At 29.7% G+C, this 15,322-nt stretch overlaps 1 non-coding gene across 1 annotated transcript; it reads right to left on the reverse strand.

The window, feature by feature from the left end:
- Nucleotides 1-6,461: 6,461 nt before the first annotated feature.
- On the reverse strand, nt 6,462-6,535 carry TRNAN-GUU (transfer RNA asparagine (anticodon GUU)). Its single transcript has one exon. It is a non-coding gene; the product is annotated as a tRNA-Asn (tRNA).
- Between the last annotated feature and the right edge of the window lie 8,787 nt (nt 6,536-15,322).

The following is a 15,322-nucleotide window of genomic DNA, read 5'->3' on the forward strand; positions in this document are numbered from 1 at the left end:
ACAAATCAAAGGTAATTTAAAGGGAATTTACACCATTCATAGAAATTACAATTAAGACGGTTTGAATATATTTGGAGCCACCGCCATGAGAACATCTTAATTTTGTGAACAATCTCGTTAACATCAGCTACAGCCCCTTCCCTGCATTTAGAAACCTTCCCCTTCATGACAAAGAAATTTTTTGGAAAGTGACTGCAACAATTATCCAAAGCGCTGCAGTGCTCCTGTTGGTCCAAAATATCAAGCCAACAACAAATAGAAATTCAAATGCTTCTTGTAATGATACATGATAATAATATGTGCTCGATGCTTTCGGTCTCCTCATTGCAAAATACGAATCTACAATTCTCCAATCCAACAATAATTCCCATGCGACCCAATTATTCACGCGTTGGTAACTTATTTTGTAACATTCTCCAACCAAATATTTTGACTTTATGTTGGACTTTTGATTCCCACAGCCAGCTCGAATGAGACTTGGTGTTAAAAAGAGATCAAATGATACTTGTAGTGTATCATCCAATGGTATATAACTATGAGAACGAGCAACTTGTGATCAATAGAGATGTGATGATTGATGAGATGAAGGAATGGTACTGGCGTATCAAAATGAAGAAGGTCTTAATGATAGATATGTGAGAAGAGTCAAATTAAATAATGATGCATCAATTCAATCTAACACAAGAAGAGCATAGAGATAAAGAAGCCCTCCCATAATATTTCAAGATTGTAGAATATCATAGACAATGAGATAACTGAAGAATATAGCTTGTTTATGTTGCATTCTTTGAAGAATCTCAACCAAAAATGGAAATATTGCATTGAATAATCTTAACTAGATAAATTCAATGAATAAGGAACTAGATCAATTGAGAACAACTAAACTTAGGAACTAGTAGATATTATATCGGGAAAGAAGTAAAATTGGTGTGAAATGGATGTAGAAAGTAAAGATTAATCCTAAAGGTTATTTGATTATATATAAGATTAGACTTGTAGAAAAAATATTTCTTCGAATAGAAGGCATTAACTTTTACGTCATTGCATCTGTTGCCATAACTGAAATACACAAGTTAGTTATAACAAACATCAATAATTGATACATGTAGCATGTGGATGTAAAATTAGCATTTCTAAATGGTCCTATAGATGAAGATGTATTTATTTCACGATCTCATGGTATTAAGAGGAATAATCAGATATAAAAAATATACAAGTTGAAGAAAGTACCGTATGTTTTGAAGCATGTACTTAAGGGCATGAAACAAGAGAATAAATGGGTTCCTAAGTGAAATTGACTTTGCAAAATGTGTACCTGAACATGGTATGTACATTAGAAATGATAACAACAAATGAGTGATCATATTACGTCTATATGTGAATGTTCTAATAATCACGGGTAGCAACGAAAGTTATATTGGTAAATTCAAAAGAGATACGATGAAGGAGTTCGAGATGACTAATCTTGGTCATATCTCATACTTCCTATATATTGATTAAGTAAAAGAGATTTGTTAATGCATTAAAGAAAATGTGTTATTGAAACCCTCAAAATATTTGAGATGGAACATTGTAATTCTATAGTAACACATGTTCAATCAAAGCTTCATGTGTTAAAGAATGTAGGAAAAGGTGACGTGGATTCAACTCAATACAAGTTTATTGGATCATTGAGGTATCTATTCAACACAAGACTTGTTCTTGCACATAGTGTATGAATTATGAACAGAGTAATGGAGATGCCTGTGACTTCTCATCTAGCAACTACAGATAAAATTTCAGAGGAGGATTATATGGATAATTGATAGTGGAATATTATTTCAAACAATAGATGAAGGTAGAAGATCCAAGTTGGCGGGATATACATATTTAAACTAGTATGGTGATCTAGATGGTAGAAAAATCATAGGATACATGTACTTGGTATGAAGAGTATCGTTCTCTTGGTGTTCAAGGAAGGAACCAATAAGTGATACTTCTATGTATTCAACTTCACATGAGGACAAAGCCTTATGTGAAGTTGAATATATAACAATATTACTTTATGTGTGTCAATCAATTTGGATGATGAGTTAAATTGAAGAACATAGCAATGAAAATTTGAAAATTGTGAAATTGAAGATGGACAACATCTCTTCAATGGACTTGATAAAGAAATTTATTTCATATGAAAGAACAAGCACATAGAGATGAAGTTTTATTACTTGAAAAAATAAGTGGTAGAAAAAAGGCTAAAGTTGGAGCGTAGGAAGATAGTTTTGCTAAAAAAGGGAGTCCCAACTAAAATGTTTAAGAAGATTAAGAGTTTAATGAGAATTGATTCATTGGACAACATGAATTAAAATCGTGCGTTAAGAGTTGTGTTAATTTAAATTAGCTATTTCTAGTTAGTTTGTGCATAAAGTTATGATGGCAGTTGACATTTTGAATTTACTATCATGTTAGTTATGAAATTTAGAGGTTGTTGAAATTGTCCTAACGTAGTTAATTCAGTTGTAAGGGACTAATGAATGTTAAACTATGTATTGAAAACTGGTATAAATATGTAGCTTTGTTCCTCGATGAATGTAATGCCTTTGTGTGTTATTCATAATTCATCCCCATTCTCTCAAAGTTTCCCTTAATTCTCAACTTGATTTCTATTCCCCTTTCTTTTCTTTTCTTTTGATAAAATGTGTGAAAGAGAAAGCACAAGTTTGTGTTTAAAGTTTCAATTACTTTAAGCATGAGTTTGGTTCCACAGTAAATAAAATTAATTTCGAGAGAAGTGATTATATAAAATTGATTATGATTAAAAATGAACTAAAGATAAAGTGATTTATCTATTAATAATTTTCTATAAAAATGAATTAAACAGTAAATTTTAGTGTAAAAACACATATAGATAAAAAACTAAAAGATAAAATTAATTATATTAATTTTATTCGATAAAAAATAAACATATCAAAATCAATTTTACAACTCTAAAATTAATTAGAGGTGCTATTTAAATGTGTGAAACCAAAGTTACACTAAATCATGATAAGAAAGAAAATGTTAATAGTTAATATAATTAGCATTTGTCTATTAAAAGAAAAGTATTTGTAGTTTGTTCAATGATAACTTCATCTATAAAACATAGATATCTTAGGAAATAGATGTCAAAATAGTATTCCTTTCTTTTAATATGAGTAAAGTATGTCACAAAATTAATTTAAATCAAAGAGATCGATGTTAGAATCGTGAATAAAATCACTTTTCTTTTAAGTATTTCAAACACTCTCAAATGTGTCTAAAAATGAGTCAAAGATAAAGTGATTTATCTATGAATAAATTTCTATAAAAATGAATTGAACAATAAAATAAATTTTAGTGTAAAATCACATTTAAATAAAAAACTAAAAAATATAACTTTAAATAAAATTAATTATATTAATTTTACTTGAAAAAAAATTAAACATATCAAAATCAATTATAAATTCTAATTCTAAATTCACACTATATACTCTGTTGAACAGCTTAAAACAAATTAAGGAGGAATTTCCATATTTTTAATCATAAGGTAGCATTGTTAAACTGTTGCAGGAGACCATATGAAAATCTTTAGCACTAAATGATAATGTTTTGCTGGCCAATAATTGAATTTTAATTTTAGTGATCACAATGACTAGTGTCTTGTTTGTAAGTACATATGCTAAGTTATGAATTATGGATTTAAGTATTATTTTAGCAAAAACAAATAAATAAGTTATTAAGACACAATGATTTTGTAAAATTATATCACCTCTAGATATATACACTTATGACGTTTGCTAGTTCAAAATGATTTTATAAAATTGTATTAGGTCTTGAACAATATAAAAAACACTCAGAGAGACTAATGAGTTTGGTTCTATAATTTCTATGATATATATATATATATATATATATATATATATATATATATATATATATATATATATATATATATATATATATATATCTTACTCAAAACTTTAAAAAAAATTATAATGGTCCCTTAACTATACAAAATCAATCATGCTAGTCATTATCATCTATTTTTTGCAAATGGTGTTTAAAATGTCTATGTGGCATTCGATGTCAACTTTGCAAAATACTAAGATCCTTCTCCGTTTTTACCCAAATTACATTCTGATTAGAACAACTTTATATTTCTCAAAATCTCTAACAATTTGAACACTCTCGTTAATTTGTTTAGCCAACTCAGCTTAACCCACTTTTTTTTTTTATCGAAATATATTTGAAGTATTGTGTGCCTGACGTCCCAAATAACCTGCTCCAATGCTGCCAACAACTTTGTCTAATTTCCATATGTTGAGATTCAAACTGGCAATTTTGGTTTGAAATGATGTTAAATTATTTAAGTGCTACTACTTCAACTCGTGTTCGAAATGCTTTGTGCACTACTTTTGGGTTTTGCGGAGGACACCCTCTTCCCAGTCTTGTTTTATTTGTGAAGTCAAGAGTATCCAAATTCTTTGTTTTGATGAAGTCAACAAATTTGCATATGAATCAAGAAAGGATGAGCAAAAGATCAAAAAGGCTATGGATTAATTTTCAATTTTCATGAAGAATTAGCTTTGATTAGTTGAGTGATCTTCAATTATTGGTACAAGTGTTTAATTCAAGCTTTGATAAATTCTAAGTGCTCAAAATTACCTAAAGTTTTATTCATATGCATACACAAAAGTAGTTTCAATTGCCTTTGTTTCTCAAGAGTTTCCAAAAAGTTTTTTTTCCAAACTTACAGTGATGTAACCGGTTACATGGTGAGGTAACTGGTTACATGAACTTGGGCAGAACCTTGTGCTTTCTTGTTTTTGCCTTCAGGTAACCAGTTAGATGATGTGATAACTGGTTACTTGAACTTTTGTTTTGAAAAATAATAAAGTTACTTTCAAGTAACCAATTACATCCCTGAGGTAACCGGTTACCACTGTACCAGTAGCTCTTTTTCGTGAAAAATTAAATCTGGACGTTTTTACATATTGCACCATTAAACATGGCATTGATTGATCAATTGTCACTCTTTCTAAATGGTGTAATACACATATAAATGTTTATTCTTCATATTTCATTTCTCTCCTCTTTCAAAACAATTCAAACACTTTATTCACTCAATGTTTTACAAATTCAAGTGCTAAAATTCTCAAATTTTGAGAGAAACTTTCTGCATTTATTTCGGTCTAGAAAGTGACATCATAACATCATTTTGAGCACTAGTTTATCATTGTGAATTGATTACTTGAAAGACAAGATCAATCTTAGTGATATATATATATATATATATATATATATATATATATATATATATATATATATATATATATATTCATTATCTTTCTTACTTAAATAAATTTCAGAATTGGTTGTAGATACCTTGCTGTCCAGGATTGTTGGAAGCAAGAGTTTGAAAGTGATACGATTGTTCTCATTCAACTTAGTGGTTAATTTATCACAAGATTATTGTTCTTGTTAATTTTATTAGTCTTGTACAAGTCCAAACTATAGTGAAATATCTTTCGTGTTGAAAGGGGACTGGAGTACTCTCAGATTGTGAGGGAAACCAAGATACATCCTTACGTTCGCTATTTTTCTGCACTTTATCGCTTTCATAACTTCATCATAAACCAGAAAAATATACTCCCTTCATCACTTAAATTTAGAAAATTTTAAAGTACATAATTCATCCCCTGTTAGGTGCAATCTGAACTTATATTATTTATTTTATTACTGATTTTAGATTTTGTGCAGGATAACATGTAATGTTGTATTATGCAATGGTGAATTTTTTTTAAAATTTAGAATTTTGATTTTAGTTGGACATGTAATGATGCTGAAGAATAAGCTGATCAAAACTTAGAAAATCCCTTCAAAATATTGAAAAAAAACTCATTTTAGCATTTTTAGATATTTGCATCTTGTGTCTTTGATTGTACCGTATAAAAAAAAATATGTGAAGTGAAAAAGAGTACAGATTTTTTATGGATTTATGATTTTTGGGTTTAAGCTTTTTTGGATTTCAGTACATCTTCGTATTCTTCATCTTTTGTTTATGAATAACAAGGTTAAAAGAAAATTACATTTAACCACTTGAAAACTCACATTAGTATCACAAAGATTTTTCTATTGACTTTGACTAACAGATTAGAAGAAAATGAAAAACATGATACATTTTGAACAATTAATGAATCCAATGTCATTTTCTAAAGTTATAATATTAAAATGAAATTAGAGTAGAAGACATGAGATCAAAATAAACATTAAACCTTATTCTAAATATATCTATAATTAATTATAACTTTTGTTAATTTTAAAACAAAAACTTATGAAATTGGTTTTAAGGCTAATGAAGTATGTAAATTACTAGAGAGTTGGTCTATTAAATCTAGTTGAGTCGAGAATTTACAAGTTGTTTCATACAATAAACCAAATAAAAATCAAAAAAATTATTGCAAAATCGCTAGAAGGAGGGGTTGAACCTCCGACCTTGTGGTTAACAGCCACACGCTCTAACCAACTGAGCTATTCCAGCATGTTGAATGATTTTGGTTGAATTTGAAAACATTTTGTTTTTTTAATGTAGAAAACAATCTTTTTTATATAGAAAACAACATAATTTATTAAATGTGATAAAACTATGTTATGACATACTATATCTACACTTTAAAAATAACACAAATATCTAAGGTTCCGTTCGGTGTGGTTTTCTATTTTATGTTTTAAATTTTTCATAAATCAATTTTTTTTTTAAGTTTTAAAATTTTCAAATCAAAGGTAATTTCAGTTTTAAGTTATACGATTTTTTAAAAACCAAAATAAATTCCAAATATCAAAATTAAATATACATTATTAGAAGTATTTTTTGTGGTAATTAAAGTGGTGGTTTGTTGTGGTCATATTGGTAATTATAGGCGGATGAAGTGATGAACAATGAATATCAAAGTGATAATTGTAGATGGTCGTATGGTTGACAATGATTGTTAGATTGGTGATCAAACATGGATGAAGTGACAATTAAAGTGGTGGTTTTCAATGGATGAATTTTAGTCATAATAGAAGTTGATGTTGACTCGATTGAAGATCATGGATGGATAAAATGGTGATCATAGATTGTCATATTATTAGTGGGTAGTGGTTGACGGTACTCAAAGTGATGATTGTCAATAGTCGTAGTAGTGGTCGAGGGTGATTTTAACATTACATTGTAAAATCAATAAATTAATCCAAATCTAAAAAACAACCCAATATTTATAGTTTTGAAGGAAAATGTCAGCTATATGGATTTTTAAAATGGACTAAACGCACAACATGCTAGAAATTTAGTTATTTAATGGAAATAGAATAATGGTTTACAATTGTGATTACTAGGCCATGAATAAAAATAATATTCTAAAAGTTCGCATTTCTAGAGCTTACCATTAAAAAGCATGAAAACGAACTAAAATTTCTACAATACAAATACAATGAAGAAAATAGTATAACACGAGTAAATCCATAATCATTAAATTTTAGGCAGTTAAGGGTTTGAATGTTGATATTACGGATAAATAGAGTTTGCACAATGATGGTGGATTGTAAGTGAGTCACATTTCTGAAAATAACGAAGGCTATCGAAGAAATTTTCCACAAGACAGGACAATATCATGAGAACTCAAAAAGAATAGGACCTTATTGCATAACTACTAATAAAAGAAATAATTAAAGAGTAGAAAAACTTTTTTCACTAAAATTCAACTAGAAGTTAGTAGCCAAAAAAGCCTCTCATATGTCTATAATTGGTATAGTCTATATGGTGAAAAGAATTATTATTATTATTATTATTATTATTATTATTATTATTATTATTATTATGTCTATTTACAAATATCATATTTATTCATGACTTATGTATCTTCTTAAGAAGATGGATAAATGGATTATAGATTTTATTTTGTTTGAGAATATTAAACAAGGGAAGATTGTAACAATGGCTTGGAACAAAATTTGAACCCCTATGAAGAAATAAGTTCATGGTATTAGATCAATGAGATATTAATGATGACTCCATTTTAAAATTTTTATCATTATTAATTTTTTTCTTTTTAGGTCTAGAGCTATGAGAAGCAAATAACCTATTTCTTAGTGTATTGCCTCCTCTATTTGGTGTGGTATGAAATATAAAAACTTCAAATATTTAAGATAATGTTTGTGGCAAATTCGAAAATGTGACAAATTTAATTTTTGAAATGATAATTGAATTAATCAACCTTTGATGCATTTTGATGACATTGCTCTAAACAAACATTCTCTTTTGAAGGTTAAGGTTATCAATTTCATTTATAAATGGTAAATAGAGAATTCCTAAGTTTTTTACTCACTTTTTCTATGATCCACTAATTCATGGATAAATTACTATTCCAACATTTAATTGTGACGATCATTAGGTTTGAAAAACTCATCTTCCGGTGACTTACTCTCTAAAAGTGCTTATCTCTATCATCGGCCCTTATGTATTCACACTTCCTAGGACAAACTAATTTTACATAATGGAATTATGCCTTCTAAATCATAACTTATTTGGCATTTGTTGAATAGTAAACTTCTTATTGATGAACATCTTAGGATAAGAGGTTGCAGTACTATTACAAAATATATATTTTGTAACATTTTCTTACTTCAGCCATTTATTCAACCAAAGTAATAACTCACCCTTAGGTACCTTTATGTTTCGATATTTATTAAAACACTTTTCCCTACGGTCCAACCTGACAACCATGGTGATAAATTAAGGACTGACACGCTTCGAATCTCAACATTATCATTTTCCTTTTTTTTTGTTACAAAAAAGATGTGTCCCCTTTATTTTTATATTTATATTAAAATTAAACTACTTTTCATCAAGGTCTATGAAAGGATACATTGTGAAATGTACCTCAGTAGCATGCTTAAAGCATGTAAATTATAGACATTTCATCATGGTTGGTACTATCAACTGTGGTGAAAAGTATTACCTATATATAAGCGAAATTATTCTCATTTCTGTATAGAAAAGTCGTAGGTCTTCTAACACTACTACGTAAAAGCCATTTCACAACAAGAGATACCACCACGTCTGACCAAACGTTGTAAGGTAAGAGGTGGTTGTACGTATGATGCTTTCTACCACGATCATACAACCATGATTATAAGCTTTGTAGTGCTCTACCTATCATATCGATTACTTCAAACAACCGTTGTGATATTCTTTAATGCATAACCTTTAACAACGCTAGCTCTAAACAACTGTTTTGATATTATATAATGCACAACAATTAACAATGACTGTTCTAAACAACTGTTGTGACGTATACACTGAGTTAATTATAAATAATATGAAATGTTTATTTCGCTAAAGCTCACTAAACATATAACCTTTCAATAGGATTTAGAATATTATAATATGACAAATTAAGTTATATTATAAGAACAAGTTACATGTTTAATGCTAAACAAGAATTCTTCAGCTCCTTATCCGTATTTTGCTCTTTAACAGTTAGAACTTGGTTTAATATTCCTAGTTATTCAACCTCCCCTTCCTTTACCTCTAGTTTTGCAACATATTATTTAATTTCAAACAAAATTAGAGGTGGAGGAAGGGGCGGTTGAAAAATTTGAAGCGTTAAATCAAGTTATAATGATTAAATAGCGAAATGCAGATAATGGGTTAAACAATTCTTATCTAGAATTGAATAGTGTAACTTGTTTACTAATATAACTTTATCTATCATATTATAATTTTCTAATGCAATTTGAAAAGTTATATATTTGGTAAGGTGTTGGAAAAACACTTAAACCAAATAAGATATAATAAACTAATCTTTTAAACAAACATTAACAACGACATTCATCCACAAGATTCATCAACAACAAACCTTAAACAGCATAAAAGATACAACAAACAACTCTTATTAAAAACAACAAAATTATTAAAACATAGCATAAAATACATACAACATAAAACTTTTAGGCTCAATGAATCTTTTGACCCTTTAACTTAATATCACTTTTAGTCCCTTATTTAATAAACGTTCGTTCTAAGTCCCTTAATGTCATTCCGTTAAACACATTGGTCTTATCCGTTAAATTTTGTCAAAATCTATTAAGTTGTGTATACGTGGCACTCCATATGGCATTTCTTTAGATGACGAGGAATTGTTTTATTTGACATTAAATATTTCTTTCATTAATCACCAATTTGTTAAAATAATTAATTCCTTTCAATTTTTCATTAATCATCAATTTCAATATATTTCTTTCATCAGCAGAATACACGTAACCATCACTAAAACTGCTTTTCTCAAAACAAAATTTTCATAAATTCATACATCAATCAACCATGTTTTTCACTTACATCTTCAACCGATAAATTTGTTTTTCCTTCATTCTTTTTTAGATTTGAAATTTTAATGATCTCTATTTTTATTCATTTTTTTGTTTGTGTTTTTAGGTTAAATCAATCATGGAAGCCATGGATATCGTAGGAAAATTAATTAGGTAAACATGTTTTAAAAATATTCTGGGTAAACTAACACAAGACCAAGAACCTTAAACTCTCAATCAATACAGGAAGAAGATCTGACAACCATCTTCCTACCAAAAAACAAAAAGTGCCCAAAAATAGATATTACCACGGTTAATAGGAAGACTATTGTAATATGGTGTTACAAAAGGTCTATTTTGCAATAGTGTTGTGAAAAACCCTAACATATCTCTCTCATGCCTCATTCCAATCTCCATTAATGTTTGAACACTATTTTCTCATAAAACTCCAACATATCTTCTCTAACTCGTATGGATTAAGGAAAGGTGTCACGAAACATGTAAGACAGAAACACCAAACTCATTTCTTTGACTTCTTCTTAACATTTCAGGTACGTGAGATATTTCCACCATACATGTTATGAGTTATGTTGTTGTTAATCAAAATATTTGTTATGTTTTTTTATTTTTCTTGTTGTTGATACGGTAAGCCCTTATAGGTTGTATATTGTTCATTTTTTTTAGTTATTTTGTAATTTTTGTTGAGTTTTTATGTTGGTGTTTATGTTATTTTTTTATGTTTTTATTGAGTTATGTTGATGTTCTTGTTCAGGTATATTTTTGTTTTTGTATAGGTCGTACGATGTTGTTTGTGTTATTGTGGATGTTATTTTTTTAGGTATGTTAATGTTTTAGTTTAGGTATATTATTATTTGTTAAGGTAAGTTGTTGTTGTTGTTGTTATTTTAGATGTTTTTGCAGAGGTATATTGAAGTTTTTGTTGAGGTTTGTTGTTATTTTGTTAAGGTAAATTATTGTTTTTGTTGATAAATGTTGTTCTTTGTGTTATTGTATCTGTTTTTTTTAGTTATATTGATGTTTTTGTTAAGACATGTTGATGTTTTTGTAGAGGTAATTTATTGTTTTTGTTGATAAATGTTGTTGTTTGTGTTATTGTAGATGATTTTGTTAAGGTATGCTGATATTTTTGTTGAGGTAAGTAGTTGTGTTTGTTTATGTTATTGTCAATGTTATTCCTTGTACATTGCAAGTTTCATTTCGTTCGACCAACATGTCACAGAAAATGATTTTATTATATCGTATGTGGTTTGAGTGTTTTACCAACCTCTCATTGAATATAAACCTTTCGAATTGAATTAAATAATAATAATATGAAAAATTAATTTGTATTGGAAAATAACTTACATTAATCAATGTTTTTTGAGCTTTCCGTAACCCATTATCTGTATATCGCCCTTTGACCGTTAGAATTTGGTTTAATACTTCTAGTTCTTCGGTCATCACTTCCTTCTCCTACTAGTTTTGTCTGCAAAGTTATTACTATGCAAAATGAACTAGTATAAAAGAAAGTGTTGGTTGAAGAATTAGAAGCATTGAAACAAGTTCTAACTCTTAAAGAGCAAGACACGAATAATGGGTTACAGAAAGTTCCAAAAATATTAATTAGTGTAACTTATTCTTCTAATATAACTTAATATGTCATATTAATTTCTAAATCAGATTGAAGGATTATACTATGAGAGATTCAATTAATCTTTCTCATCATATTCTATTTTCTTCCCCTATCTTCTCACGTCTTGATGCTTTCATGGCTTTTGTACACAAAGCATAATATGGTATCATTGTCTTTGATCCAACCTCTCACCCTTCTGCATTTTCATCAAGGTATGCATCGATTGATCTCTATCTCTCCTTCTCTTTCTTATTGTTGCAAAATATTTCCCTTCTTTCTTTTCTTCCTCCACTAAATCATGCCTCCACGTAAAATGATGATAATGATTTTGTTTACTATGTACATCCAAGCGAAGGCCCGAACTCTGTGAGAATTACACCACAATTGAATGGTTCCAATTACATTTCTTGGTCACGTTCCATGGAAAGAGATCTTGGAGCTAAGAACAATATTGCATTCATCAATGGCTCCATTTAGGTTCCCAATTTCAATGATATTAATCGCTCGGCATGGGAATGGTGCAGCTGTCTTGTTCATTCATGGATCTTGAACTATGTGAATCCCACGATTGTTCAAACCATCGTGTTCTTGGAGAATTCCCTTGATGTATGGAATGATCTTAAGGAAATATTTGCAAAGTATGATCGTATCCATGTGTCTAATCTACGAGTTGAGATTAACAATCTCTAACAAGGTACCAAATCAGTTCTTGACTATTTTACTAAATTACATGGATTATAGGAAGAGTTTAATTCCCACAGACCTATCCCAAGTTGTACATGTGTTCATCAATGTCGTTGTGAAGCCATGAGAAGTGCCAAAGATTTTCATCTTGAAGATCAAATAATCCAATTCTTAACAGGTTTGAATGACAAGTTCTCAGTCATAAAGACTCAAGTATTCCTAATGGAGCCTCTTCCCTCTATCAACAGAGTCTATTCCATGGTAATACAAGAGGAAAGTAACAATATCTCTTTACTTCCTAAACCTGATATCACTTCCAATATTGATGAAGGTAACACTTTAGTTAATGCTTATGATTCAAGAAAATACAATGATCGGGGTAAATCCTCCAATTCATATAATGTCCAGTCTAATAATAAGAAAGATAGTACAATGTGCACTTTTTGTAACAGGGCTAGACACACCATTTATGTGTGTTATCGAAAGCATGGATTCCCTCCAAATTTCACTAAGAAGCAGTCTTCAGTTAATGCATCAAATGAATCACATGGTGATACACCATCCATGGTTAACACTTGTAAAGAAGGTCATACAAGCATTCTTAGTGTTGGTATTACTCAATATGAATATGCTCCATTGATTAGCTTGTTGCAACAAACCAATTTGTTGCCTCTTAACACCAACACCAACCCTAGTGTCAATCATATGTCCACCCATCCTGGCCACACACCACATAAAACTCAGGTAAAACTTTTGTCTCAATAGTCTCATGTTCTAGCCATACTAAACCTGAATTTTGGATCCTTGATTCAAGGGCAAATGACCATGTTTTTTCTTCCTTACATTGGTTTAGCACTCACCATAAAATTAAGCCTATCAATGTATGCCTGCCTAATGGATATATTGTTGTAGCTAAACATGCAAGAACAGTTCAATTTTCCCCTCAACTATACCTGTCAAATGTGTTATACGCTCCTGAATTCTCTCTAAATCTTTTATCTGTTTCAAAATAATGTCAATCCCTCAATTGCATTTTTCACTTTTCTAACAATGAATGTTATATTCCGGATGTGAAAACCAAGAAGATGATTGGTTTGGCTAATAAAATTCAAGGATTGTACAGATTAATGACCAACACTGCTTTCCTTGCTACATAAGCTACATAATCCCAATCCATTAACATAACATTCCTCCTTCCAACATTCCTGTATCCAGTACTTTTCTCAATACTTGTAAAGTGCTATCTAAACAAGCCCTATGGAATTTTAGATTGGGTCATTTATCCCATGATAGGCTTTCCAAAATGTCTCAAATGTACCCTTTTATTCTCAATGATAATAAATTTGTGTGTGATGTCTGTCATTATGCTAGACATCAGAAAATGCCATATACTTTGAGTCATTCTAAAGCCTCACAAAAATTTGAATTACTGCGTTTTGATATATGGGGTCCCATCTCTATTAACTTTATCCATGATCATAAATACTTTCTCACAGTTGTGGATGATTATAGCATATTCACTTGGATCATTCTCCTTAAAACCAAATCTGAAGTATTCAATCATGTTCAACAATTCATTACTTTAATAGAAAACCAATTCCACATTGTCCTAAGTGCATTAGGTCTGACAATGGACTCAAATTATTAATTCCCCAATTCTATGCTACAAAGGGCATTGTCCACCAAATATCATGTGTAGAATCCCCTCAAAAAATGCTAGTGTTGAGAGAAAACACCAACATCTCCTAAATGTAGGAAGAGCCCTACTATACCATTCAAACTTTCCAAAAACCTACTGGTTCTATGTTGTTAGTTATGCAGCATTCATCATAAATCGTGTCAATAAACCCTTACTCAACCACCAATCACCATTTCATCTTCTTTATGACAAATCCCCTGACCTTAACTAGATTAAAGTGTTTGGATTATTGTGTTATACTTTAACCCTTTCTAATCACATGACTAAGCTTGATACTCGAGCCATAAAATTTGTCTTTCTTGGCTATGCTGCTGGTTACAAGGGATCCATCTTACTTGACACACACTCTTCCAACATTTTCATATCTTGAAATGTTACACATCATGAGCATATATTTCCTTACCATAAGTGTAACACCCGTATAATTTTAATATTAATTTAATTGGAATATTGAATTAATAATTAGAATTATTAAGAATTTTGTGAAAATAATGAATAAATAATGGTTTATGGCATTTGAGCCATGTGAGTAAAAAGTAAAAGAGGGAGGGTGATTTTATAATCCTTTTTACTAAATTATTATTATTTTTCATAAAACAATTGGGATTTGGGAAGGAAGAAAGAACGTGAAAGAACAGAGGTTTGGAACGAGGAACGTGAAGGAGAACTGTAGAGGGAGAGATCAAGGATCAATAACAATTGTCTAAGGTAAGGGGAGACTCTCCATTTAATCTCTATTATCGTGTTATGGATAGTGATGTCGATTAGGAGTATTGTTTGGATAATTGATTCTGTATTCTGGATTTCTGTTGTGTTCATCATTTAGATTGGATCTGTGGCTATTAAATCCCTAATAACTGAATAGATTTAGGGTATGATGAATGAATTCGATTATAGGATCATACACTGTGATTGTTGGGTGAACTGTGTGATGTTATTATGTGAAATTTTCTGGTTTTGAGACC

Source organism: Vicia villosa, linkage group LG2 (genome assembly GCF_029867415.1).
Source record: "Vicia villosa cultivar HV-30 ecotype Madison, WI linkage group LG2, Vvil1.0, whole genome shotgun sequence".
NCBI lineage: Eukaryota > Viridiplantae > Streptophyta > Magnoliopsida > Fabales > Fabaceae > Vicia > Vicia villosa.